At 40.1% G+C, this 26,154-nt stretch overlaps 1 protein-coding gene across 5 annotated transcripts in view; it reads left to right on the plus strand.

The window, feature by feature from the left end:
• The first annotated feature begins 1,081 nt into the window (after positions 1-1,081).
• HHLA2 (HHLA2 member of B7 family) overlaps positions 1,082-26,154 on the plus strand; it is a 122,677-nt gene continuing 97,604 nt past the window's right edge. For all 5 annotated transcript variants that reach the window (XM_064374586.1, XM_064374584.1, XM_064374582.1 and 2 more), the window contains exon 1: positions 1,082-1,137. The gene's annotated coding sequence lies outside the window, so the exon portion shown is untranslated. The remainder of the gene's footprint in view (positions 1,138-26,154) is intronic.

A 26,154-nucleotide genomic window follows, 5' to 3' on the forward strand; every position in this document is an offset into this window, starting at 1 on the left:
TCTTATTAATAATGATAAAAGTTGGCATGGGTGACTTTGGGGATTCTAGGAAGGGCCCTGGGGTTTTCCACCCAGTTTCCAGTGGGCAGCAGAGGGCTCACTATGGATGAGTAGAAGAAGGAAGTCAAGGAAGTGATGGGGAAGAGGAAAGGAAGAGCTTCCCAAATGTACCTTGTCCTCTCTCCTGAGTGTCCACGTGTGGCAGGAAGTTAACACTATGTGGTGAGTAATACACCAAGGCTATAAAGCTACACAGGCCCCTGTGATTATATGATCAGGGGACTTGTGTGCTGTGCCAAGGCTTGGATGGCATCATTTGTCCCAGACAGAAGGGTTCCATTTATTGTCCTCCTAAGGTACTTTTTTGTTCACTTTGTTACTTTTGCTCGCGTGCACTCAACAAGCAGATATTGACCAACTACTATGTGCTAGTAAGTAAGTGGTAGTTGTTTGGGATACAGCAATGAATAAAGCATGACTCCTAGCATATGTTGCATGTGCGTGTGTGCCATGCATGTGACTCTGAGGGAGAGAGAGATTAAGTAATATGATAGCATAGAGGCTGGGCACTGCCTAACTCTGTGTGGAATTCAGGGAAGTCTTTACAAAGAAGCCTTTTCTCTGAGGCTGAGTTTAAGCTTGGGTGTTCTAGCAACCAGAACTGCAATGGGAATTGTAGGTGCAGATGAACTTTGTGTGGGGTAATGGTCTTTCTCACAGAACCCACTGCAACCAGCTACACAATTTTCTTTACAAATCTGCAGCAAACTAGACAAGTCACAGGCAGTCCCACCTCAGGAAGTTCCCTGCATCACGTGATGGTGAAACTGACACCATAGCATGGAAACCAGAGTCCCACTGTTCCCACAAGTCACTGCTTAGCTGTTTCAATACATTACCTGAAACTGCATCTTCTAATTTCTGGACTTTTCAGATCTGTACTGACTCAGATCTGGGTGGGGCTTAGTATGAAGGAGGGAGCCCTTGGTGATCACCTGATTCATTTTGTTGGTCTGTCATAGGTAACCAATCAAATGTACCTTAGACTTTGCTCTCTGAGAAACTTATAGCTGAATTCAATGTTTATTCTTATGGACTACTTAGCATTTGACTAGAAGGTATGGATTTCTAAGTAAGGTAAGGATTTCTAAGTTATTTATACCTAGAACTTAAAAGTGGGCATGAATAAATCAAATATGTGTGGTTTTTACTTGACACTTTATTTTCTTGTTAGGAAAAACTGAGTGATCTTTTGAATGGATTTAGTGCACATACTATATATTGTGCATATGCACCAAACAAATATTTAATAAGAGGTTGTCTTGAACATGCTGCTATATTTCAAATAAAAGAACTTAGCAAAAATGAGAAGGCTGAATATTCTAATAAGATAGCGAAGGAGGGATGAGCAATGCTTGTTCTGAAAATTATCTGGGACCTTTAAACAAATCTCTGAGGGTGTATTCTTACTTGTAATTGTCTGTCTGGTTACACGACACAGGCTTATTAGCTGCTCCAAGGATGCACTGCTTTCCATTCTGTGGTGGGAACAAAAGGACTGTAGTCGTGGTGATCTTGCAGAAGAATCGTGATCTTTGAATTCTAAAACAAGAAACTTAGAAGTCTCCTGGATATTTCCACTGTCTCAAGGGAGAATCATTAAGTTTATGTCATTTTTGATGCCTAAAAAAAGATTGAAAAAGTTTAGATCCAATTCTTATTGGATTTCTATTGTTTGGGACTTTGAACAATAGAAAAAAAGTATTCACAGGGAACTTAGTTTTTTTGTGTGTGTCATTGGTACCTGACAAAGCAAACTTGAGTTTCCCTATTTCCTAGAAACTTGGAGGAAATAATTTCTGTCCAAAATGGTAAATTGGTGTCATATCTCATTTATAAGCATATTTTAATTCAAAGATGAAATAAAGTGTAGTGATCAAGCTTTAACGAGACAAATCATCCTTGATGCAATTACCTGCTTCATCATTAACCAGTTGTATATTTTTCTCTGGGCCAGTTTCCTGATCTGTACAATGGGGGTAGACAGAAGTTCCCAGGATTGCTGTGAAGATTAAATGAAATTTATTAAAGTGCTTAGCAAAGTGCCTGGTATGTAGAAAGTGTTTACTAAATATTATTTCAGAATATAGATGTAAAAAACAAGTAATTTCCTATGTAATAATATTGAGTAACCTGAAAGTTTGGTGGCTCTTAAATGAATCCGTGAATGAAGGCTCTGCCTACTTTTGGCGTGTGGCCCACCAGCATGCTCTATCAGTTGGCCTGAGCTGGGAAAGAAACCAATTCCTGTGTTGAGTTTTCTTCCAGATGCTTAAAGGAGACCATAGCTGTCTGAATATTTTGATCATTAACCGATGATCCTGGGTGGCTCTTCCTTGCTCTGGTCAGTAACCAGGGTAGGTCACGTAGTAAGGCATCAGATGAGGTGTTTTTCCTCCTGAGGCTGTCATGCCAACTCTGACTTCCTAGAGACTCACCCAGGAGCGGAGAGTTTGTTCTGAGTTACATAACCAGCATCCTCTTTGAGGCTTCAAATGTCTGTCTTACTTATGACTGCAGGCATGCAAACTTTTCCCCTGCCTAGTAGAAATAAACACCTCTTTTCCAAGCAGCTACACAGCAGCAGCCCAGGGGCTATCAGAGAGCCGGTTGCTTCCTGACTTAATTTCTGGGAAGACCAATTGCCTACTCAAGAAACATTCCTTCCTCCTTATTCTTCTCTCAGATGAGACTAGCTGTTAGGTATTCCCTCCCTAGGACTCTGACCTGACTCTCATAGAAAGAAAAAAGATTGAAGTTCATTCCACTTAACTGGGGCTATAAACATGCCACCTGAAAAATCCTGCTATTCTGGCTTACTATAATTTTAGGTTCTCCTTTCTAACACAATACTATCTTTATAACATGTACACACCTTTCCTTGATATTCAGTTGTGGTGTTGATATGTTCAAAATCCCTCTACTTAACTAAAGTTCCCAGTATTATATTTGCAGGCCTCTTTTACCCTACCATCTTCAATAGAATGCACGTTCCTCTTTTTCAGCATAGGCTTCACCCTTGGAGGCTTGCTTCTCTCTGGATATTCATTTCCAGCAGGTATCTGAGATAAATGTACTCAATTACATCTTTTTCTGTTAGAGACTAGAATGCAGCTAGCAGGTGCAGCTTCTTATAATAACTGCAGATTCAGATATTTTTCTCTCTGTAAAAACTGTTAAATGTCCTCTCAGAGGCTCATTTTAAAATTATGAGTAAGAGGTGGGGGCTTGTTTTTCCTTAGTCCTTGATCTTGGACTCTTATAATCTGTCATTGCACATTGCTCCTTACCAGCCATTTAGAGTTCAAACTACTAATTACCAAGTGATAAGAAATTAAGATACAAACCAAAGATAGGCAAATGTACACTTGGAGCTTTCTTACTTTAAAACTTCTGTTTCAGGAGGGATGTCTTCTCCATGGCTATCCAGGACTGTCCTAGAGACCATCTTTGAGAAATGAGATCCTTTCTATCTAATTTAACATTGATTAGAGGCATCACCGAGAAGACCTTCTGAAGAAAACAAATATTTTGCCTTTTCTTTCTGTCCCATACTCTACATCCCTTAACTACGATCACTAAAATGTCCTGTCAGTTACAGAAAATTAATGTTACTATGCCTGACTTTTGTAATATTTCTATTTACAAATTGACAAATTATATTCCTAATCTAATTACATGCATGCTAAGCTAGTAGCTCTGTATTTATATCAACATGGCAACAAGGAAAATCAACTTAGTTTAAAAAAAGCGAAAAAAGTTAAATCACTTTTGTAAAAGACCCAGGAAATATATATATCTCCATCACATGACTATTACAATACATAAATATATAAGTATGTTACATAAATATAATATGTATTTACTATAGAAAATAAGTGAAAAGGGTGAAATTGATGGCGTAAGAGCTTAGAAATATTGTTAGTGTGGTGGGAAAAGAGAAAGGAGAGGAGTAGTCAGATTCTGAAGAATTCCATTGGTGTAGTATGTTCTGAGTTTGTGAGTTCAGGGGTGGAATAGAAAGCTAGGGGTGATAAATGCAGGAATCTATCTGTGGAAATACTAGGCTGAGTGGAGCAGAAGTAACTGGTTTTGGAGTTCTTGTCTTTTTCTTCCTAGAGTTTTAGATTTGCCGATAAGAATTTAGTAGATAAGAGAGGAGAAAGAGGCGTAGAAAAGCTCAGAGGACCCAAGTGACAAGCATTTCTTAAATATTTCAGACCCATAAAGGTACAAATAATACTCTAACCCAACCAGATATGCCGCATTCAGCTTAAATACAATTGACACTCCCTGTTACCCTTTCGTGTACAAGCAAGGGTCACTCTAGAATAAATTTAGATTCCCACAGTGAGATATAGATTCCCTAAACATACAGAGCAATGGCTTGGAAAGAACACAGTTGTTTGAAGAGACTGCCAGCTTTATTTTCAGATTCCAATGTGGCGAGAAGATGGGAAAATGAGCAACTCTTCTTGAGAAAAAGGAGATGGGGAAATGGTGCTTTGGGGAAAGAATTGAGTTCCAGCTGAGGCTGGAAGGCAGCAGGAATCAGAGCAGGCTGTGGGTAACAGGCAGTTTATTGTCTAATGATGTTTTCAGAGGACACAGGGAAGAGCTTTTTTTTTTCTTTTTTTTTTTTTAATTGGAGACAAGAGTCTTACTCTGTCGCCCAGGCTGGAGTGCAATGGTGCGCTGCCTGCTCACCCCAACCTCTGCCTCCCAGGTTCATGCAATTCTCCTCCCTCAGCCTCCTGAGTAGCTGGGATTACAGGTGCACATCACCACGCCTGGCTAATTTTTGTATTTTTGTATTTTTTTTTTTTTTTTGAGACAGAGTTTTGCTCTTGTTACCCAGGCTGGAGTGCAATGGCACGATCTTGGCTCACCACAACCTCCGCCTCCTGGGTTCAGGCAATTCTCCTGCCTCAGCCTTCTGAGTAGCTGGGACTACAGGCATGCGCCACCATGCCCAGCTAATTTTTTGTATTTTTAGTAGAGACGGGGTTTCACCATGTTGACCAGGATGGTCTCGATCTCTTGACCTCGTGATCCACCCGCCTCGGCCTCCCAAAGTGCTGGGATTACAGGCGTGAGCCACCGCGCCTGGCCTAATTTTTGTATTTTTAAGTAGAGACGGGGTTTCACCGTGTTGGCCAGGCTGGTCTCGAACCCCTGACCAGGGAAGAGCTTTGAGAGGAGCAACAGAAGGGGAAGGCTGGGTGGGTCGAGGGGAAGCAGCACAGAACCTGGGAGAGGCAGTGTGTGAGAAGATGAGTAAGCAAGTGTCCTGTTCACAGCATGATGTACCAGCTTTTGCAGAGACAGGAGGCAGGGTGGGAAGAAACAGCCCAGGGAATTCAAGGACAGCCTGCCACGGGGTTTTAGTGCATGCCTTTGTTTCACAGAGAGGATTTCACCACAAGGAGTTGATGAGTCAAAGATTCAGGTGCAAGTGATTTATTAAAATAGTGCTCTTAGAAGAAACCAGTTAGGGGGTAGGGAAAGCCAGAGTGAAGGGTAAGATAGGAATATAAACCAGGTGAGCCCAATAACAGGAAAAACGTGGTTTACTGGGGCTTCCAGGAAATCAGCTTCTCTCCTTAACAAGACGTTCTGCTGAAGCTCCAGTTCTTTTCGCCTGGGCTTAGTGGTGTGCGATGCCAGGCCTGAAACATCTACAGCCACTTTGTTATCACGATGGAAGCTAGACTGTGTATAAGGTAAAGCCACAGGAGGCAAAGCAGAGACATGAGACCTGGTGACATGTGTCCTGGGTAGAGCTGGCCGGAGGCTCCCAGAAGCCTCAGTTACGTTTCTCGGAAGATTTCCTTTGTTGTCTAAGCCAGTTCCCAGATGTTGTTCTTACTGCTTGCAACAGAAATCTAAATTCCCAAACACTTTATTTTAATAATGCTGTCATATTTATCAAAATATGCTTAAATCTTGGAATTGACAGTAATTGAAAATGACTAATGACATCAAATAGCTGAAATATTTCATAGCAGTACAATGAAATAAGAGAATTTCCTTTCACACTGGAAAGGAAGAAATTATACATGCACACATATCTCTTCTAATTTCTGTCTTCTCGTCTGAGAGTTAGTCTCCTTAAAATTTGAGTGTGAAGAGACTTAGGCCCTCCAAACCAATTTCCCCCGTTGAATTTAGCTTTCTATTTTACATGCAAAACAACATTATATCCTAAGTGTGCTTTGTAGATTACATTTCTAATTCTTGTTTCAGTGTTGCATGCACTGACACAGTTCTGCAAGCTGTCTTTGAAAAGCTTTTCACTTCTTTTTACTGTTCTTTTGTCTTGCCTGTGAATTCCAGAGACGTGACTGCAGAAATAGATGACTGAATACTAAGTATGTACAGGTTCTATTCTCCCATTTTTATTTACTTTTCTGAGGATTCCAAACACATTTGTTGTTTTTGAGGGATTTGCTTTCTTCTAGAGTTATCTTCTTGCAGTCTTTTTTATTAAGGCAATTCCTATTCAATTCAATTCTTTCCCCTTATTTTTCTCCCACCACCGTTTTCCTTTCTTGCCGCCAATTATTTCAATTGTCCTTCTCTCTGATATTCCTATTTTCTTCCGTAGGCTAATTTGAGAGACTACCTTGTTTCTCTTTCCCTTTTGAAATTTGACGGTGGCCCCTGGTAGTTTTAATCTGTTTGGCAAATTCTTGTAATCTTTTCTCATAAGGATTCTACTCCTTTCTCCCTCAACTCAAGCAGCCTCAAGGTCATGTTGCCTCCTCCTCTCTTCTTGGAACCAGGCAGCACATTTTACTTTTCCATGCTTCCTGCTCCCTACCTTAACTGTTCTATTGTTTCTCTTCAGCTTCTGTGTTGGTTTTATCTGAGTGACTCACATTTACCAAGCATTGCCTATGAGCTCAGTGGGTTGTGTGCTGCCTGTACAATACGGAAGGTGATCCAATAACTGAGCTGGGGTGTTGGGTCGGTATTCTAATTTCAGAAGAAAGTTGAGATGTGCTGTAATTTAGGACATAAGACAAGTAACAATCTAGATTTGATTTCCGTGTTGCTATTTATATTTGCCGTCTAATTCATACAAGAATGTACACTTATGAGTTATATAGATCTAATTTCTGTAGTAGGGAAATGAATATTTTAACATGAGAATTAAACAGTCTGACTTTAAAATGGTATATAAATTAGTTTGAAAGAGAAAATATCTGATTTCATTTTCTGTTTTGCTGGTTAATTAGTCATTTGATAACAGGTCTGAAACAGCATGATACCTGGAAGCCATGATTACTGAAACCTGTAAATATTTTACCATCAAGGATTCAACCTCCTACCCCTTATCATCTTGATAGTATGCTGAGACAGACATTTTATTGACTAATTTCTCTCCCAGCTTTTCCCCCTGCTAATCGTACTTTGATTGGTTTAAATTCGACATGGGGATACCTTGATTCTGACAATCCAAGACATTCAACTCTTCAAGTCAAGTAGTCGACTTTTTTGAATTAAGTTTTCAGTTTCATTTTGTTTTCCCCAATTCAAGTTGGAAACACTTCTTTAGTATTTCCTTGCCACACGGGCTTTTCTAAGGTCTAAAGCAAATGCTACTTTACTCTCCTTCCAGCTACTCAGGAGGCTGAGACAGGAGAATTGCTTGAACCCGGGAGGCAGAGGCTGCAGGGGGGCCTTTTTCTAATTTTATTGTTGGAGGCCTGATTCACAGGAGAAATTGTGCAACACGGTCCTGAAATCAAGAGAGAGGGGAAGAGGTAAGAAGAGAGAGGAGGAAATAAATTCCTTAGAGCATTTATTAGAAATGCCTCCTGGTGCTGCTTTTTCTGTTCCGGGCTGGCTCTCTCCCTGAAAACAGCACACACTAATAGGAAATAAAAAATCCTGGAATTAGTATCCTCTGTTGTCTTCTGTGGACAAGTCAGAGTTTCTTCTTTTTCTTCTTGTCCACCCGTGCCCTGACTCTTTGTTGCTTGTTGAGGCAAAAGAGTAAAATATTTCTTCCCTTTATGTGGCATTCAACTGCTTAATTCAGATATGTCTTGGTTCTGAGTTTCCTGTATCTATTTTTCCCAGAATGTGGAAACTTTAGATCAACAGATTCAATTCTATCTTCATTTTAGGGAAGTTTTCTTATATTTATTTATGTGTCAACTCTTTTGGTTTGATGAGTTCTTGACTTCAGGAGCCAATATCAATTATCCTTATATTGTGTCATTTATGTGCTATCATGTGACCTCATCTAATTGCATTCAATTTATGTTCTATAGCTCAACCTCATCTACTGCATTCGTCTCTTTCAGCTGAATTCGTCAGGATACCTCAAATCTTCCTCTACTTTGGCTTTCAGTGATATCTCTTCTGTACTTCGCTAGCTCTATGTTCTTATTAGTCATCTCTAGAAATTTTAGTCCATATTTTGTTTTCTCCGATCTACAATCCTCTTCTCATCCTATTATTTTTTTCAGCTTGGTTTTGAGTACTTGTTTTGTTGTGTACATATTCTGGGTATTTCTAATATAAAAATATTATTGTTTTGTATAATTTTTCTAGAGGGCATAGACCTAATATAAGTGAAGGTTTTCTTTCTGTTCTTTGAACTGTTCCAGGTTGGGCTTTATTTTTATTTTTGGTCATTTGCATGCCATTCCTGTATCCCACCTCTTTGGGATTATAGTGTATATTACGTAGCATGTCATTTTTTTATTTTGCTCAGTTAGTGGCTGGGTAATCAAATCAGTTCTGACATAGTAGGTGTGTGATGGGCTCTTGATTTTTTTTTTTTTCTCATTTTGTCTGAGACCTAGGATCCACTATTGCAACCACTATCACCATCCTCTCACATCAGGTGACTCTGATGGCTGGATATTTTGTGTGTTACCCTTATTTTCTTAGGCTGAGTTATTGGCAGGGGCGGAAATAAACTTTTTGTCAGATAACTGAACTGACTCTCATTTTTGGACCTACTGAACATCACATTTCAGTGTTGACACCATTGAGTTGGGGATGTGTATATGCCAGTGTAGCGTCTAAAGGGGAAATACACTGGGGTTTTGAGTGGTTTTCCCTGTTCAGTGTATCATTTTAGAAGTTGTGCTCCCATTGTCATGTCAATGCCATCGTGTATGTTCCCATTTCGTTCCTACTTCTCCACGGTCAAGAAAGAAGAGAGATTTCTCTCCAGATTTAGGCATTGTATTAGTTTTCTTGGTCTCCTTTAACAAACTACCATAAATATGGTGGCTTAAAATGACAAAAACATATTCTCTCACAGTTCTGAAGGCTAGAAGTCCAAAATCAAGGTGTTGGCAGGGCCACGCTTCTTAAGATTCTAGGGGCGATGCCTTCCTTGCCTCTGCCAACATCTGGCGACTTCTGGTGTTCCCTGCCTTGTGTCAATATAATTTCAGTCTCTGCCGCTGTCTAGGTGTCCTTTCCTACCTCTCACTGGATTTAGGGCACAGCCTAATCCAGTAGGATTTCATCTCAATCTTTACCTTAATTACATCTACAAAGACCCGATTTTCAAATAAGCTCCCAGTCTGAGTTTCTCGGTAGATACGAAATTTTGAAGGACAACTAGTCAATCCACTACAAATATATTAGAGCTTTCAGGGCTTCGGCAACACACCGCAAATCTACTGTATCTGAGAGTGGGCTTCACCTCCCTACTAAAGGCCTGTTCTGCAGATCCCTAATCTCTCTAGATCTGGGAAGTTGCTCCTTCAGCCCAGGGTGTTAGGGTACTTGTCCATGTTGCTAGTCTTGGGGTACAGCATCATTCTTGTTAGTTTCCCTTAACCCTGCCTACAGCTGTATAAATAGTCACATTAGTTAACTGTTCATGATTACCACAATACATCGTCATATTTGCTGCCTGAGTGGGATTACTGGTTGATTTTGCATCCTCGCCTTATAATTGATTTTAAAGGGAATATTTCTAATGTTCCCCATTGAAGATTCTATTTTTATAGGGTTTTCAGACATATTCTTTGTAATATTAAAGCCTTTTATTCATTTAATGAGGTATCTACAATTATTTTGTATATTGTCTATTTATTCTTGCGTGTATTCAGATGATGGGTTTTTCAACTCTAATCTGCTTAATATGCTTTTAGCCTGGGTTTTCTTGAAAGCAATCCTCCTGAAGCAAGGATTAAAATGCTGATGATTTCTTTGGGAGGTAAAAACTCAGGGCTATGAGGGGGAAGGAAAACAAAGATAGGCAGCTTTGTGAAGGGACAGATTACCATGCTGGCAACTGCTTCATGAGTAGTCAAAAAGAGACCCAGCAATTCTCTTGGTCGGAGCATTCACTCAGCATTAAGGACTTTTCTGAATGAGGGATATAAAAAACTGTGTCTCAAAGTCCTCTATGGGAGGAAAGAAGATGGGAGGATTCATCTGCCCAGAACTGCTCGTTCCTGCTGGTTAAAATTTACCTCACGGCCGGGCGCGGTGGCTCAAGCCTGTAATCCCAGCACTTTGGGAGGCCGAGGCGGGTGGATCACGAGGTCAAGAGATCGAGACCATCCTGGTCGACATGGTGAAACCCCGTCTCTACTAATACAAAAAATTAGCTGGGCACGGTGGCGCGTGCCTGTAATCCCAGCTACTCAGGAGGCTGAGGCAGGAGAATTGCCTGAACCCAGGAGGCGGAGGTTGCGGTGAGCCGAGATCGCGCCATTGCACTCCAGCCTGGGTATCAAGAGCGAAACTCCGTCTCAAAAAAAAAAAAAAAAAAATTTACCTCACAGGAAATAAACAGTCCCGTATATCCCAATGTCATCATCTAGTCCCTTTAATAGCAGCTCAGCATGCCGAGTCCCATGCCTGCAATATAGAGTTCCATTCCATTCCAGACGTAGCAGGAGGGACCAGACACTCCAGATATGTGGCTGGTTGGCTCAGCTCTGGGTGGTGGACAAGGAGAAAGACTTGGCACTCTTGGGGCAAATGACTTATCAGAACCTCCCAGTGACAGTTAAGGTCAGTGACACATTTGAGCTAAGGGAGTCTGAGTCACACAAGACTTGGGTCTGATACATGTGATAAATAACGTTTATAAATCCTCTAGTGGTAAATCTTCTTTGGATTCCTAGAGAAAACCCAACTTGGGCACTGTGGCAGCCATGAAAATGTGGGCTCACATCTGCTGCAATGAATGTGGGCGATTGGAGCCCCAGGTGCTGCTCTCTGGATCCATCACCACCTTTGTGTCATGGCCATGACTGATATCAGTTGTTGCTCTACTGATTATTCATCCCTTAGTGATGGAGCACAGTGGCAAGGCTAACGAGGGACTCCGCTAATGGACGACTTTGGTGCAAGGGCTCCCCAGTGATCTGACAAAACTTTCTTAGAACTGCTGCAGCCTGGTGTTTGTTTCACTCCATTTCCGCCCTTCCCCTCTCCTTTAACTTGACAGTTGGAAAGTTCTCCTGACTTCTGTTTTCCCCCTTTACCCTTCAGGGGAATTTTCTCACTAATATCCCTTGAACATCATGTCCCATTTTGGTGTCTGCTTCTTGGAGGACATGATTAGCACTGTCATAATACATTGTCTGTTTTAACATTGTTAGATTTGGCTTACAACATTTCGTCCAGGTTTTTAGATCTCTTTTCCTGGGTGAAATAGATTATCTCTGTCCTCATACAGTCTTTGCCTAGGTGTAAATAATACTGTCCTTGAAGTTCAGCAGAATTTGTCTGGAAAACCATCTGGGCCTGCTTGAACTCTACCCCTCTCTCCCTCTGTGTTTGTGTGTGTGTGTGTGAAGGTTTTAAACTGCTATCCAATTTCTTTAATAACTATAGGACTCTTTAAGATTTCTATTTTATGTGTGTATCAGTTAAAGAAAGATTCTTAGAAAACGGTTTTTATATCCACTGGCAGAATCTTGCTGATAATATTATCTTTTCACATTTCTGCTTTATCTGTAGTTATGCCAACTTTTACATCATACTGCATTTTCTCATTTAATTTCACCAGAAGTGTGTCTGTTACCAAGTTTTAGTCTTATTAATCAATTTTTGACTTTAACCTTTTCCATTGTATACACATATATTTTTTCTATTTTATTTCTACTATTTTCCTGCTACTTTAAAATTTTTTCTTTTTTTCTTTCTTTTTTTTTTTTTTTTTTTGAGATGGAGTCTCCCTCTGTTACCCAGGCTGGAGTGCAATGGCGCGCTCTCAACTCACCACAACCTCTGCCTCCTGGGTTCAAGCAATTCTCCTGCCTCAGCCTCCTGCGTAGCTGGGATTACAGGCACCCAGCACCATGCCCAGCTAAGTTTTGTGTTTTTAGTAGAGATGGCATTTCACCATGTTGGCCAGGCTGGTCTCGAACTCCTGACTTCAGGTAATCCACCCACCTCGGACTCCCAAAGTGCTGGGATTACAGGTGTGAACCACCGTGCCTGGCCCTTTTTAAAAAAATTTTTCTAACTTAGGTTTTATACTCGTTTAATGTGTGTGTGTGTGTGTATATATATATATATATATATATAATTTTTTTTTTTTTTTTTTTTTTTTGAGACGGAGTTTCGCTCTTGTTACCCAGGCTGGAGTGCAATGGCGCGATCTCGGCTCACCGCAACCTCCGCCTCCTGGGTTCAGGCAATTCTCCTGCCTCAGCCTCCTGAGTAGCTGGGATTACAGGCACACGCCACCACATTTAATATATTTTTAACCTTTATTCCTTTCTAATACAAATGTTTGTGACTAAATTCTCCTTAAGACTGCTTTTATTGCATTCTACCTCTTTTTATATGTTGTGTTTTTTAAATTTGGTTCTGAATAATAAACCACTTTTATTTTAGAATAACTTTAGAGTTACAGAAAATTTGTGAAGATATGCTAAGTGTCTTCTTAACTTTTACCCAGCTTCCCTATGTTAACATCTTATATACATGGTTCATTTGTCAAAACTTAGGAAATTCGCATGGTATGATACTACTAACTAAACTACAGATTCTATTTGAGGGTCACCAGTTTTTCCAGTAAATTTCTTTTTGTATTAGGATCCAATTCAGAACACCACAATGCATTTAGTAGTTAGGTCTTTTAATGTTTTTATTTTTATTTTTGTGGGCACATAACAGGTATATATATATATTTATGAGGTACGTGGGATGTTTTAATACAGGCATACAGTGTTAAATAGTACATCATGGAGAATGGGTATCCATCCCATTAAGCATTTGTCAGTTGAGTTACAAACACTTCAGTTACACTCTTTAAGTTATTTAAAAATGTACAATTAAGTTATTGACTATAGTCACTCCGTTGTGCTGTCACATAATAGGTCTTATTCATTCTTGCTATTTTTTAATACCCATTAACCATCCCCACCTCCCCCGTAAATACCACTACCCTTCCCAGCCTCTGGTAACCATCCTTCTACTCTCTAGGCCCATGGTTTTGAATTTTAGATCCCACAAATGAGGGAGAACATGTGATGTTTGTATTTACGTGCCTGGCTTATTTCACTTAACATAGTGATCTCCAGCTCCATCCATGTCATTGCAACCGATTGGATCTCATTCTTTTTTTATGGCTGAATAGTACTTCATTGTATATATGTACCACATTTTCTTTTATCCATTTATCTGTTGATGGACACTTATGTTGCTTCCAAATCTTAGCTATTATAAACAGTGATGTAACAAATGTAGGAGTGCAAATATCCGTTTGATATACTGATTTCCTTTCTTTGGGGGTATATATCCAGCAGTGAGATTTCTGGATCATACAGACCTCCAACCTTTTCTTCATAGTGTTGTACTAATTTACATTCCCACCAACAGGGTAAAAAGGTTCCCTTTTCTCCACATCCTCGCCAGCATTTGTTATTGCCTGTCTTTTGGATAGAAGCCATTTTAACTGGGGTGAGAGGATATCTCATTATAGTTTTGATTTGCATTACTCTGATGATGAATGATGTTGAGCACCTTTGCATATGCCTGTGTACCATTTGTACATCTTCTGAGAAACGTCTATTCAAGTCTTTTGCTCGTGTTTGATTGGATTATTAGATATTTTTTCCTACAGAGTGAGCTCCTTATATAGTCTAGTGATGAATCCCCTGTCAGAGGTGCAGTTTGCACATATTTCCTCCCACTCTGTGGGTTGTCTCTTCATGTTGTTGATCGTTTCCTTTGCCGTGAAGAAGCTTTTTAACTTGATGTGATCCCATTTGTCCATGTTGGCTTTGGTTGCCTGTGCTTATGGGGTATTGCTCCAGAAATTTTTGCCCAGACCAGTGTCCTGGAGATTTTCCCCCATGTTTCCTGTAGTCATTTCATGGTTTGAGGACTTAGATTTAGGTCTTTACTCCACTTTTATTTGATTTTTTGTATGTGGCAAGACATAGGGTTCTAGTTTCAGTCTTCTGCGTATGGATATCTGCTTTTGCAAGCCCCTTACGTTGAAGAGATTATCTTTTCCCCAGTGAATGTTCTTGGTACCTTTGTTGAAAATGAATTTACTGTACATGTGTGGATTTGTTTCTGGGTTCTCTATTCTGTTCCACTGGTCTATGTGTCTGTTTTTATGCAAGTAGCACACTGTTTTGGCTATTATAGCTCTATAGCATAATCTGAAGTCAGGTAATGTGATTCCTCCAGTTTTATTCTTTTTGCTTAGGATAGCTTTGGTAGGAGTCTTCTTAGTCCTTTCTAAACTGCAAGTTTTTCTTTCTTTTGTGTGTGTGACCTTGACAGTTTTGAGATCTAATGGTCAGGTAATTTGTAGACCATCTTTAATTTGGTTTTGTCTTATGTTTCTCTCATAAGACTGTGGTTGTGAGTTTTGTGGCAGAGTTCTACATAGTGTAGTGCCCTTATCACATGTAGGACTATATAATAGCAACATGACTTATTGATAATGTTAATCTCAATCACAAGGTTAAAGTAATGTCTGTCAGGGTTTTCCATTATAAAGTTACTACTTTTTCCCCATGCTCTAGTTGTTGGAACTAAATGACTAAATCCAGCCCACATTCAGAGGGAGGGGAATTAAGCTGCCTCACCTCTCGGAGGAGGGTATTGTGTGTATATATATTATTTGAAATTATTTGGTATGGCAAAACGTTATGTATTTAACCATTTACGCATATTAGTGGATTATTTCTATTACATGGATTTCTTATTCTTTGGGTTATAATCCAATATAATAATTTATTTTGCTGCTTAAATTTTCCAGCTTCAGTCATTATGGGCTCTTTGAAGTTGGTGCTTGTGTCCTTTTGACACACCCCTACTTTTTAAAAATTAGAACTTTCCTTCTCTTCCTCATGACTCCCCAAATCTGTACTCTTATACCACATACATTTATCTAGATCAGAGAAAAAATATTTTTCTAGAGAGAAATTTTAGGCTAAATTAATGAAAGCTGTTATTTTAGTCTCAGTTTTGATATTTATAGGAAAAACAAGTCTTACATGAATAAAAAGCAATTAGACATTTTGCATATTACCTTCAGGGGAGAAATACCCAAAGATTTCAAAAGTTTTCAAAAGTATCTGTTAATATATTTGTGTTATTTTCATCCATCATATTCTGTAGAGGTTAATGACATATTGTTCCCCTCTTATTGGAAAAATCTACTGGTTTAATTGTTAATTTTTTTGAAATTTCTTGGCAAGTCGGAGTAATTCATTTGGATTATCAAGAGAAATGTTCATTGCATAATGATCTGAATTCTGATTCTCACAAGTCATTAATCACTGAAAATGAACTGCATCCCACATCCACATTGGCAGTGAGAATAAATTTGCTTGTTTGTTATGATTATGGACTTGATTTCTCATCTCAGCACATACAGATCTGGATGCCCTTCTGGTGCATCTCAAAGCTGATTTGAAAGTTTGAGAGACCATTGAGAATGGGATTTTGGGAAGATGTGAGTACTCGGTATATTATATTTGACTCTGTGTACAAATACCTTGAACAGAAAAATTTTAATACAACATTTAAAAAACATATTCAGTCATCATCTTTAGTACAAATGAAGTTTTGTCAAATGTATGCAGATATTCCTATACAAAAATACTATTTCTTGCATAAGCTTTTACCGTTCACCAAAATGCATTATAAATTTGGTAGAGGGTTATAACTTGTAGACCTTCCAGTTTGTTTTAAAGAAATACAGAATTAAGAACATTAACAGAAATCAGTTGTTTCTCACTTTACCAAGTGTAAATGGGGGTATGTGTCTGTGTGTAGTATATTTACTTGGGAAATTGTTCTACTCATAACAAACTTGTAGTTTTTTTCCAGCATTGTGATTTGCAAGTAGTTGAGAACAACACCTGGGAAGCTTGTCTTTCTGTGTTTTCTAATAAGCCTGTAATCATTTTGTTAAGCCCTTGGGATGGCGTTTGTCTAAACTGCCTCTTGAGTAATCCCGAATACTGACACAAGTTGGCAAATAATAATTAAAGACACATGTAAACATGCCAACTAAATTTGGACCCATGCTTAATAATTATGTTATTTAGTGCACAGTGAAATATTTAAAGTGATGGCTAACATTTTGAAAACATCTAGTAATATCAAACCATAAGTATTATTTACCCAGATACAAGGAGGAGAAAATAGAAATTCAAGTGATAGGAGCATCCTGGCAAATCAGCTTGTGCCAAAATTATGGATGGAATGGAATTGGATTCTTGATACTACCTTCAAAAATCCTCCAACTTTTCTAGAGCCAAGCTCTAGAAAAAGCTTATCCCTTTTTCCAGATTTAAGGTTGGGTATCGGGCACAAGAAAGAAGTACAGCTTTCAAGGTTGGTCTTTTCCACAGTTGAGAACTAGAAACTGAGCTAGAGAAACTACACATTACGGTATAAACACATTTGATTGCAGTAACTAGGGCCTGACATAGATATGATTACTTCTATTTTAATCTAAAGAGATGTCTATGTCCCCAAACTAGTCTACTCTCCATAATAGCAGAGAAAGTGGACAAAACACAGCTGTTTTGGTAAGCATATAACTCACTTGGCATGAACAGAAGTGTGCAGATGTACTGCAGTGATGGGTCCGTGCCTGCTTATCAGTTCTTGTTCTCTTTTCCACCCTTCCCCACTGTGCTCTGTGCCACATTGCAAGGAACCACATTTCCTAGACTGCCTTTCCCCGGTTTCTGTGTATGTCCAGCCAATGGCAGGCACAGGCAGAAAACAGGAGGGCTGGAGGGGAGGGGAGGGGAGAAACCACGTTCCCTTGCCCCTACTCACCAGCCTTACTTCCTGAGGTGCTCTGGCAGAGGCTGCCACTCTTCTGCATTCTCTTAGTGGCTCTAACTCCCCTGAGACAGCTCTGACTGTCAGAAGTACCTTCTTTTGTTGTCTCTCCAGCCTTATGGGTGATAGCAGCTTCTTGTTACTGCTAATTTCTGGATTGCTTCACTCACCTCTATTGCTTCCCAGCTATTACCTATATGGCCAATTTTCTGTAAGATAATAAATTTCCTCCTTTTCAATAACCTATGGTGTTTCTATTCCCTGGCTGTGCCTTGTAGACTACTAGCTATGTCAAGGACAGGGATCAGTGTGAACAGCAGGGCCTATTGATGTCCTGCCCAGATCCCCTTTTCTAGGCAGGTACACCCAAATTCCAGCTGCCGTGAGTGCTGGCTGCTAATGACTTTTGTATGCACTCCTCTCCAGAGAGGCCTAGGAAGCTATGATGTTTCCCTGAGGGTGTCCCATGACCAATGACAGACTGATTTAAGGACACACAAAGCTGGCCCCTTGCGGCGAGGGTGAGCAAGTCTGTGGTGCCACTCAGGCTCCAGTGCTCCTTGTGCCATGAGGTAGAGACCAGACTTCAGCCAAGCTCGTTTTTTGCTTGGCTTCTTCCCTTTTTCTGTCCTACTTCCTTGATTCCTTACAGTTTTCTTCCAAAAGCTCACCCTCAATAATACCCCTGCATGCTAATCGCCATTTCCGGCTCTGCTTCCAGGGAGCCTGAACTAAGAGTGTATTTTACAGAGGGAATGGAGAAAATCTGTTAATCTGGTAAGATGGTGAAATGGAGGTTGTGAACAGAGCTTCAGTTATAGTTCCCGACAAAGTAGTGATGATAGGAATTAGAAAACACAACAGCTGAACATTCTTGAGGAATGAACAGTTGTGGGAGGACTCAACATTATGAAATTAAGGAGAAAAGTGGTGCTTTACTAAAATTAAGGTCCGGAGAGGCTAGTTTTCATGGCAAAAGGATGAGACTGTACTTCTGACCAGTGGAATGTGGAATTCCAAGAGTTTTCAAGAGTACCAATACCTGTGTGGTCGTTAGAAATGCAAGTGTGTTCTAAGACTAGAAATATACACTCTGTGAGATAATTATATAAAGACAGTTTTTCTCAGGATTGAGTCATGCATAACTCTTTATTTTGGCAAAAGGCTGGTGTGGGTAGTCTTGTGGTACCCATGAGGAGGACTGTGACTCAGGAGGAGTGAAATGAGGAATGACAGAAAGAAGGTCAACACGGATGTGTTATTGATTGAATCCCCACCATTGAAAACTCTGCTCAATCCTGTGGGACTTTCTGGAGAACATTAGGAAATGTGTTTCAGAACCATTCAACAAGGGCAAGGAGTGGGAGCATTTGTTCATCGTCTCCAGCCCTGGATATTACCCCCATGGATACTACCTCCTCTGTTTCTGGGTTGTGTGTGCATGTGCTGTGGCGGGGGGCTGCTGAGAGGATTCCTGTGGCACTGTCACTCTCTGCTTCAGAGCTCTTGGGGCAGTGGTGCAGTATCAAGGCAAAGTGCCAGTGACTGCCTCTGGAGCCACCTGCTTAAAACCGCCACAGAACTGACTGTTACATGTGGCTGGAGTGAGAAGTGGACTAAGTAGACGGAAGTCTGCACGACAGGTGTCCTGTCTGGACCTTACCGGTAGTTATAGCCATGGGGTTGTGAAAAGACTGGATTTGGGGTAAGGTCTGGCTCTTTGCCACATAGAAATTAACCTCTGTGACCTTGGGCAAGTCGGTCCTAACTTACTAGTGTGGAAATCAAACCTAAGAGTGTTCAGGAACTGACCTCCAAGCATACGTCTTTTAGGGTTATGATGACTTCATTGGAGCCTGTCCTTTTTGTCTGCAGACCCCAACTAAGTCTTCCTTAATTTGAAATGCATGATTTAATTATCTTTGGGGACTATGATCAATTCACAGAGGAGGTATCACTTTCTCTTCTGAGGTATACCTTTACTTCTGCTGTGTGGATTTCAGATTGATTTTTTTTTAACCTTTGTGCACACAACACTAGCAAGTTGGCAATCTGTTGTACTAAGAGTCGTGCCTATGAATACTTGATACAGAGAAAGAGGTCAAGGGAGAAAGAGATGGAGGAGATTGGGGAAGAGCGGTAGCACCACATTCCGTATTCTTGTGAGCACCTACTCTTGTCAGCAGGAGCAAAGAAAATCCACGGCCCCATACTGTCTCTTAAAAAAAAAAAGCTTTTCCTACTCCCACATCCTTAGGCTGGCCTTTTTCCATTTTGTGGATTCCTTCCCCTTTTAAATCTGTTCTCGAAGTTATTGAAATTCATTGCTTCCCGACGTTTAAATAGGATAAGAATATTATTAGGGGCAGTGAGAAAGGTTGGCAAGGATGGGGAGGGGTTTTCCTGACCCCAGATGCCTCAGGCCAGACCTGGCCACACCATACTCCTCTTTCCATGTCACCGGCAACCTTCCCAGTAAGAAGCAAAGCTGAGAAGACAGAAGAAAGTGAGCAGAGGGTGGTAGGACATGAACAAACATTTGTGTACCTATCACAGAGTCAGACATTTGACTTCATCGGTTGATGTGAAGATGAAAGACACTATTTTTATCCACTGCCACCTTGAACCTCCATTTCACAAGGGAGGAAACAGTTTAAAGATGATCATATTATGAGTCATCTCATTAGTAAATTTTGGAGCTGAAAGTCAAAGCCAAGCCTGACTACAGAGCTCATGTTCTCACTTGCCTCCTGCTAAAACACCCACTGGGTTGACCCTGAGGCTCAGGTGTCACCGCTGTCAAAGAAGCCTGCCACTGTTAATTGGGATTTCCCCCCCTACTTATCCGAATAGAAAGTTTGCTCTGCCTACTAAGCAAGATGCCAGGCTCTGGGCCAAAACTTCTTTTCAGCTCTTCAGAAGAACAAATACCCTTATTTTCCCAGATGGGTGGGAAATGGTGCTTTTGTATTTACGTTAGGAATTTCATCAGAGGCTCTCACCCTGTGGAATTAAATTCAAGGGGACTCAGCAAATGCATGCCAGGGTGCATTCTCTCACCTCTCTGCCCGCAGAAGTGCCTTGAGTTCAGAGCTGAGCCCTGCGTGTTCCATAAAAGTGCTATGTGTGCTGATTGAGCCCTGCAACTTTGGAGACAAGAACTTCAGCTATTGGAGAATCCTCAGATATGACCAAGATGGCTCCTGTTTCATAGAATGGGGATTATAGTGTCTATAGCTTAAGTACATGTTCAGGGTCCTTGTCAGTGTACTTTCTTAGAGCAATTACTCTGTCATTACAGGGATGTATGTCTTAGAGGAGCCATTAAGCCAATTAGGATGTATTGCCTCCTGTATATTTTGTGCTAAATCCTCTTTATTAGAAAATAATACAGAATTTGAAGCTTGATTGATATTTGGCTCAGTTTTAAGTATTATTTACTAAACCAGAGATAGCTACTCACATCCATTTAGAATGTTAAGAGCAGACCTATATAAGCCTCATGGGAGAATACAGTCCTGATGCTTGTTCAATATCTTTGGAAAGCACCCCAGCTGGCAGCTGGCTTTTCTTGGTATTTTTAAAGGGCACATAATAAGCATAAATAGAAGTATATGTGGTAGTTTTCTTATAGTTCTTTGTTTTTAAACTAGAATGCTATACCTTACATTTTCTTTTATCTGGATTTTTCAAACGTCTACCTGGCCCTTAAAACTACCTCCTTCACAAGCTCGATCTATTTGTGTGGTTTATATATGTGCTGGATGTTTATTTGGGTAATCTACGGTAGCAGAAGAGGAATATATTTAATCATCTAACCTTTACAATAAGGAACATCTGAAATGTCAGCATTTTATTTCAGGAACAGGTGAGCTATTGCATTATAAGGCTTTTATTTATTTATTTACACCCTGCATCTTTCTGAAATTTGAAACAGCTTAGAACAGCTTAGAACAAATAGTTAAAAAAGAAAAGAAGGAAAAAAGATGAAAGAGAAAAGAGTAAATATTCCAGCCAGAAATGTCAACGTAGTTGCTGTGATAAAGTATAATCCTGTGTCTAAGATTCTTGGAAACAGGGGAAGGAGAGAAACAAATGATAAAATCTTTAATATTCAGAAAGAAGGGAAGAAGTTCCTGTGGTTCAAAACAAGTACTAAGGTACCTATTATTAGCCAGATACTGGGCCAGGTGCCAGAGGCAAAACTACATAGGCGTGAATGCTGTTCTTCTGAAGCTCACAGTCTAGTAGGCACAATAAATATTAAATCTATTGATATATAATAATCATGCCTTGCTTTTGTATCATTTATGGAAAAGTAAGAGTTCCTAAATTTGCTTAGATGTCTTTGGCTTAGAATCCTTCCTTGACTCCCTGGTCTGAGACCTGAAAGATTAAAAGGCATCAGCCAGGTTCAGAGACTAAGATAAGTGATGGGGTAGGCTGGAGAACCTGCAGACAACTGGTGTACCTGGGAAGAGAGCGGCTCAGAGGATGCTGGGAAGGCAGACAGTGACAGCTAGGTTAACCACATCCCAATGCACTGATTTAAGCTTTATCAAAGTAAAAGCGTGGATTTATGTAAACAGCTTTATTTCTCTAGAAATACTTGCTTTTATTTTGAAATTACTATGCTTACTAAATGGCACACTTCAGGTCCTATTTTTTTTTTTTTCCAAATAAAACTTGGCAACTCCATGTCAGTTTCCAAAAAACCATTTTCTTTGGGAATTTAACCGGCCCATTAAATCCAAAAAGCTGTGAACACTGGTCCACTAAGATCCTCAACAAACATGGCCGGAGAGATAGGAGGACAGTAAAAGTTTAAAGGTGAAGCATGACTTAGTGACAGGACTTCTTCATGGGACTAAGTTAATGTCTTCTAAGCACAAAAATCATGGCTGTCATGGACAGCTGTTCAGATCGAACACTGTACTAGGCTCATGGGGTAAACAGAAATTGCAATCCAGCCCTGGTTCTTTTCACCAAATCATGTACCATGGTAGGAGGCAAGGTCTACCTGGAGGAAGGGGAGCCTTTTGTCTTTATAGGAAGACACTGTGGCCAGGGCAGCACATATTTATTTTCCTGTGATCCAGCTTAATCCAAGGATAGAGCTTAGCGAGTCTGCAGAGTGGATATATGGTGTGCAGTTAGGATCTCTGTGACATTTCTAACCAAGATTTTTTTTTTTAAAGTATAGACCTATTTTTCACTATCCTCTAGTTGGGTGGTCTAAAGTGCCAGCTGTTGGTGATTAATAATGGATATATAGGCTTTAGAAATTAAGCCAGAAAGTTGATGAGTGAGCACCCGTGAGGGAAGAAGGGAATATCTATATATCCCAGTCCTTGAGGTTGGTACTTTATTATTTTACATAGGCAGGATATAAGTTTACTAACAGAATCCTGATTAGTCAAATCTGTAAGAGGGTGAGGTGGCCTAAGATAGTAGGGAGATTCATTTTTTTTTTTTTTTTTAGAAAGAGTTTCACTGTGTGGCTCAGGCTGGAGTGCAGTCTGCAGTGACATGATCTCAGCTGACCATAACCTCTGTCTCCTGGGTTCAAGTGATTCTCCTGCCTCAGCTTCCTGAATAGCTGGGATTACAGGTGCCTGCCACCACACTCGGCTAATTTTTGTATTTTTAGTAGAGTCCATTTGTCAGGCTGGTCTTGAACTCCTGACCTTGTGATCTGCCTACCTCGGCCTCCCAAAGTGCTGGAATTACAGGCGTGAGCCACCACGCCCAGCCTGGGTGATTAGCTCTTAAAGAAAATATTGCCAGGCACAGTGGCTCAAGCCTGTAATCCCAGCACTTTGGGAGGCCAGGGAGGGTTGATCACAAGGTCAGGAGTTCGAGCGAGACCAGCCTGACTAACATGGACTCTACTAAAAATACAAAAATTAGCTGGCCACAGTGGTGGTTGCCTGTAATCCCAGCTACTCGGGAGGCTGAGGCAGGAGAATCACTTGAACTTGGGAGGCAGAGGTTACAGTGGGCCAAGATTGCACCACTGCACTCCAGCCTGGGCAACAGAGCCAAATTCTGTCTCAAAAAGAAAAGAAAAGAAAAGAAAAACTATTAGCTTTGACTGTAGCCAATTTTGAATTCGGTCCTTATGGAGCAATATTTTTCTTCAGACATCATTATAAAGCAGAGTAGAATGGTTTTAGACAAGAGCATTTCATGGAGAGTATAGCCAGTCATCATCATTGGCCATGAATAAAATCCTAACTAAAAATCCTACTTTGACAAACATGGTCTCCTAAATATGCCTACCAAGATGCATTAGCTGCAAAATGCATCCATCCATGGGTTACAAGGTAAACTGACCTTCTCTATGGGGTTCTCTTACAGTTTACCAATAATGTTGGAGACCGTGCTGAAAACAATGCCTGCACTTACCTAATGCTCAGTCTACTTCCTGGAAATATGCAGCCACCCAAATTATTTTCTTTATCCCGCAATGTCTTTTTCTTCATATTATATTAATTCATGTTCATTAAGGAAAAATTAGAAAATAGAAAGGAAAAAAAATCCACAACTCTATCATGTAAAGAAACAATACTAACATTTTATTCATGCTGTCAAATATTTTCCTACCCACATTTATTTTGTCTGTGTTTGTCTTTAAGATATAAGTTGTGTTGATCCTGCTTCTTACAATCTACTTTAGATAAGCTTTACTTCCATCCTAAACCACATGGAAAAGTTCAGTGCACTCTTCAAGATTCCTGGAATTCCTCAGAGACTCATATTTATCTTTGTCTCTTTGTCAGCATTGGTTATAACATCTCATTTCTTTCATTTTGTAGCTATTTCCTTGTCTCCACTTCTCCCCAAACACAGATAGTATCACTTAAAAGGCAGCTCTAAGTTCTTTGGCCACTGGCTACCGTGTTCCTGTGCTCTTTCTCTGTGCCATCTCTCTTCTTTTCTTGCCTTCCCACATCCCAAATTCCTGTTTATTTCTTATTTATGGTACCTTAGGAACATGCCTTGATGAGGTAGTTCAGAATAAGAGGGCCTGGGTAGAAGAGAGGCAGAGATTCTAAAAGAAATTGTAGTGATAGCTAGTAAAATACTTTGTATTCCTTCATACCACATCAGGTATTTGACTTAAAGAAGAAAAATGGAGTCCTGCCATTTTCACATTGAAACCCTCACCTACCTTAGCTAAATTGTCAGGGATAGATTTAAGCTAATTTGGCCATTTCACAATCAGCAGATTCTTTTTGGTAGTTACGTTGTTTCCATTGATTAGATTATCTGTAAGAGCACTCACAGTCTCTACTAAGTGCTGCTTCTCTGTCTGAGTTCTGCCACTCATACTACAGCAACCATAAAAATACTCAGCCTCCTGCTGTGGGAGCTTAATTGAGGAGCAGTGCCAGCTGTTGAGCCTCTGGATCTATTGCCTCGTTTATAGTCCGGTCATGCTTCCCATGGCTGCTCCCAGCTCCCAGCCAACTACTGAGCACAGGTCGGGGTATTACTGCAGGTCCCTTCTGGTAAGAGTTGATGACTCTGTTGTATGACATCCATTGGTCAGGCTGAAGCTTTCTTGGAACCCCACTTTAATCTGAGACTCTTCCCACTTGACCTTCCTTCCTTCAACTCTTTAACAAGTGTTAGAACTTTATTATGGTCTTGAGCTTCTTTTTGCCTTCTTCAGTTCCCTCTCCTTTTCCTTCTTGGATATTCTACCAATAAATCTTCTGCAGTAATTCTGTCTTGGCATCTGCTTCTCTGAAGAACCCAAAATAATACACACACACTCATTTAGCAAGTGACCATAAAGAGTCATAAAACCTGTTCTTGCAAAACTTGGTGATGCACCAAGCTCTTTTATTTTTGGTACTTGAAATTCTTTTCATGACAACTTTACTAGAGGCAGTCACTGAAACATTCTAGTCCTAACTGCTCTTGTGATTTCTGTTATACGCCTATTAATGCAAGAGCAGATGTGCTTGTACATTTTACAGACAACAAAATATTTTGAGTATGTTTTTTTGTGAGTTACTGATGGGGTTAGTTATCATTGAAGCACTTGTAGTAGCTGCTTCTAAAGCACAGGCTTGTGGAGTGCTTGCTCTGAATAGGATTCTTCAAATATCAACTAACCATCCCTAGGGAGAGATTCAAACTGTGCATACATGTACATATCACATGGCCTATGTATATTTGAAAGTAAATTTCAGTGTAATGTGGACTTTACCCATGTCACTAAATAACAGCATGTCCAATGGCTGCATATTGGTCAATTGCATGAATATCCCACTTATTTTAATAAATTCTGTGGGATAGGGTATATTTTTGGTCCCTAATTTTTCACTGTTTCTGATTTAGCAAAGTCTTTCTGTATATTCTGCATGGTATCCAACTTTTCATAGACTATTTCCTAGAAGAATTATTGGCTCGAAAAGCATGGCCAGTTTTAAGGTTTTTGATATTTGTTGCCAAGAAGTTAGCCAGAAGGTTTGTTCCAATTTATACTTCAACCATTTCTATACGAGTAGGCTTATTTCTTTTCCTCTTATTTTCTGCATGGGAAATTATGGGTAAAATGTACAGTCCAAAGAACAACAGAAAAAATCTAACCCTTGAATCCTCCACCAAGGTTTTGAAATATAATTTATTAAGTTGGTGCAAAAGCAACTGTGGTGTTTGCCATGACTTTTAATGGCAAAGTCCGCAATTACTTTTGCATCAACCTAATAGAATCCTCCTGTGTTTGCTGATTCTCAACATACTTCTTCATGACTCCCCTCTTCACAGGTAACTCTAGAATTTAGGGATAAGCATTTCCTTGGTTTCCTTCACAGT

The sequence above is a fragment of the Aotus nancymaae genome, unplaced genomic scaffold, assembly GCF_030222135.1.
Source record: "Aotus nancymaae isolate 86718 unplaced genomic scaffold, 86718_ANA_hifiasm-v0.15.2.pri h1tg000011l, whole genome shotgun sequence".
Taxonomy (NCBI): domain Eukaryota; kingdom Metazoa; phylum Chordata; class Mammalia; order Primates; family Aotidae; genus Aotus; species Aotus nancymaae.